Genomic DNA, 3,892 nt, shown 5'->3' with positions numbered 1-3,892 from the left:
ACTACCTTCTGTGGCAGACAATTCCAGAGATTCACCACTCTCTGTGTGAAAAAATGTTTTTCACATCTCAGTCTTAAAGGATTTCCCCCTTATCCTTAAACTGTGACCCCTTGTCCTGGACTTCCCCAACATCAGGAACAATCTTCCTGCATCTAGCCTGTCCAACCCCTTAAGAGTTTTGTAAGTTTCTATAAGATCCCCCCTCAATATTCTAAATTCTAGCGAGTACAAGCCGAGTCTATCCAGTCTTTCATCATATGAAAGTCCTGACATCCCAGGGATCAGTCTGGTGAACCTTCTCTGTACTCCCTCTATGGCAAGAATGGCTTTCCTCAGATTAGGAGACCAAAACTGTATGCAATACTCCAGGTGTGGTCTCACCAAGACCCTGTACAACTGCAGTAGAACCTCCCTGCTCCTATACTCAAATCCTTTTCCTCCCACACTCCAAAGACGTACAGGTCGGCTCCTCAGTCGCCCAAAGAGTCGGAGCCTCTTTCTGGTCGCCGCTGGATTTTCAACATGTTGAAAATTTTCAGCGACCTGCAATGACCTATGACGGGTGCTGGCAGTCGTCGAAAAAGTCGCATAAGTGGGACAGGCCCTTTACATGTGCACAGAGACCATTCTTCAGATTGAGAGTCAGGGGAAAGGGAATCAAGAGATATGAAAAGGTACATGGAACAAAGGAATGAAAGGTAATCAAAAGGACAAATCAAAGTCAGCAATGATAAAGGTAGAGCCCACAATGCTCCATTGTTGTTTTCCGAAAATTATAACTACTCTTAATTCACACATGCACTGACTTCACAGCCCAACACCCGGACTTCCATCTGTATATATGTATATAGCGCCGCAGAATTGTGCACCTATCCCCCCCTTCTCCCTTCTGTTTTTGTTTTCTGTTTCTTGTTTTTTGTACTAAATTATATGTATGCACTGAGTACGAGCAGCTTTTAATTTCATTGTACATGTATAGTGACAATAAATGGCATATCTATATCTATATTATTGGCTGTGGAAAAGGTGATAACGAGTGGATTCAAGCAGTGAAACTCAGCAGACGACAGTGCAACTAGTACGATGACTAGTGTGGGGGGGGGGAGGGTTGGAGGGAGAGGGAAAGCAAGGGTTTACTTGAAGTTGGAGAAGTCAATGTTCATACCGCTGGGTTGTCAGCTGTCCAAGCGAAATATGAGATGCTGATCCTCCAATTTGCGCTGGGCCTCACTCTGACAATGGAGGAGGCCCAGGACAGAAAGGTCAGTGTGGGAATGGGAAGGGTGTTTGGAATTCTTGGCTTCATTGGAGAGGACATTGAATGCAAGATAATACAATGGACTGCAGTTTTATTTTAGCTTATTTAGTTTAGTTTAGAGGTACAGCGCGGAAACAGGCCCTTCGGCCCACCGAGTCTGTGCCGACCAGCGATCCCCGCACATTAACACTATGTACATTTATACCAAGCCATTTATTCTATAAAACCAGTGCATACTGATTGGGGATGATCAGCCACGATCACATTAAACGGCGGTGCTGGCTCGAAGGGCCGAATGGCCTACTCCTGCACCTATTGTCTATTGTCTAATGTATATTGGAGCGTGGGAGGAAACCGGAGCTCATGGGGTAAACCCGCGCAGGTCACGGGGAGAACGTGCAAACTCCGTACGGGCAGCACCCGTGGTCAGAGTGGAAGCCAGGTCTCTTTGTCAGGCAGCAACTCTACCGCTGCGCCACCGTGTAAACCAGACGCTGATCTACAAGAAAAAGACACAATGTGCTGGAGTAACTCAGAGGGTCTGACTCGCTGAGTTACTCCAGCACTTTGTGTATTTCATTTTTTAGTACAAGAGTCGGGTTATCAAGTTTCAGTTTGAGACTCCATATGTAAACATTTTGTATGAAGTTCTGCATGTACATGAATCCAGGCAACATTATGGTTAACATCTTCTGCATTGTCTCCAAAGCCTCCATATCTTTCTTGTAATGCTAGTCTAGTCTAGTTAAGTCTAGTTTAGTTTAGTTTAGTTTAGTTTAGTTTAGTTTAGTTTAGTTTAGTTTAGTTTAGTTTAGTTTAGTGATACAACGCGGAAACAGGCCCTTCGGCCCACCGAGTCCATACATAGAAACATAGAAACATAGAAATTAGGTGCAGGAGTAGGCCATTCGGCCCTTCGAGCCTACACCGCCATTCAATATGATCATGGCTGATCATCCAACTCAGTATCCCGTACCTGCCTTCTCTCCATACCCCCTGATCCCCTTAGCCACAAGGGCCACATCTAACTCCCTCTTAAATATAGCCAATGAACTGGCCTCAACTACCCTCTGTGGCAGAGAGTTCCAGAGATTCACCACTCTCTGTGTGAAAAAAGTTCTTCTCATCTCGGTTTTAAAGAATTTCCCCCTTATCCTTAAGCTGTGACCCCTTGTCCTGGACTTCCCCAACATCGGGAACAATCTTCCTGCATCTAGCCTGTCCAACCCCTTAAAAATTTTGTAAGTTTCTATAAGATCCCCTCTCAATCTTCTAAATTCTATAGAGTATAAACCAAGTCTATCCAGTCTTTCTTCATAAGACAGTCCTGACATCCCAGGAATCAGTCTGGTGAACCTTCTCTGCACTCCCTCTATGGCAAGAATGTCCTTCCTCATACTGACCAGCGATTCCCGCACAGTAGCACTACCCTACGTACACTAGGGACAATTTTGAATTTTACCAATGCCAATTAACCTACACACCTGCTTAAGAAAGAACTGCGGAGGTCTCGACCCGGAACGTCACCGATTCCTTCGCTCCATAGATGTTGCCTCACCCGCAGAGTTTCTCCAGCATTTTTGTCAACTCACAAACCTGTGCGTCTTTGGAATGTGGGAGGAAGATGGAGCTCCCGGAGAAGGCCCACGCAGGTCACGGGGAAAAGGTGCAAACTCCGTACAGACAGCACCCATGGTCAGGATCGAACCCGGGACCCTGGCGTTGTGAGGCAGCAGCTCTACCGCTGCGCCACCGTGCCGCCCGGTTGGATTGGATGCTTGGAGACAGCTTCCTTGTCGGAAAGTTTTTTAGTCCAACATTCTTGTGCAACATCTTGCTCTCAAAGTAAGAGCCAGGTTTTTGGTGGCTCAAAATATCAGAGTGTATGACTTCATTCCGGAAAGAATAGATGATTCAGGGAAAATGGGAAATGTGTTGCATGGATTGGGAACCTTCCAGCAGAGAGTGAATGCTTCTGGAATTCTCCCAAGAACCGGAGGACATGGGTTTAAGGTGAGAGGGGACAGATTTAATAGCACTGAGTGAGGTGCAGCGAAAGGGTTTTTTAGTTGCTGGAGCGGCTGGGCTTGTACACTCTGGAGGATGAGAGAGAGGATCTTATTGAAACATATAAGATTATTAAGGGTTTGGACACGCTAGAGGCAGGAAACATGTTCCCGATGTTGGGGGGAGTCCAGAACCAGGGGCCACACAGTTTAAGAATAAGGGGTAAGCCATTTAGAACGGAGATGAGGAAACACTTTTTCTCACAGAGAGTGGTTAGTCTGTGGAATTCTCTGCCTCAGAGGGCGGTGGAGGCAGGTTCTCTGGATGCTTTCAAGAGAGAGCTAGATAGAGCTCTTAAAAATAGCGAAGTCAGGGGATATGGGGAGAAGGCAGGAACGGGGTACTGATTGTGGATGATCAACCATGATCACATTGAATGGCGGTGCTGGCTCGAAGGGCCGAATGGCCTACTCCTGCACCTATTGTCTATTGTCTATTGTCGATTGTCTACAGTGTGCAGATGCAGGGTAAAGGGAATAATGTTTAGTGATCTTTTTCCAATGTTCTATAGATTCAGGAACAGTTCCTGTGGATTGGAGGGTAGCTAATGTTATCCCACTGTTTAAG

This window comes from Leucoraja erinacea, chromosome 10 (assembly GCF_028641065.1).
Source record: "Leucoraja erinacea ecotype New England chromosome 10, Leri_hhj_1, whole genome shotgun sequence".
Classification (NCBI taxonomy): Eukaryota; Metazoa; Chordata; class Chondrichthyes; order Rajiformes; family Rajidae; genus Leucoraja; species Leucoraja erinaceus.
The sequence above is the reverse complement of the archived record's forward strand: the minus strand, read 5'-3'. Positions refer to the sequence as shown.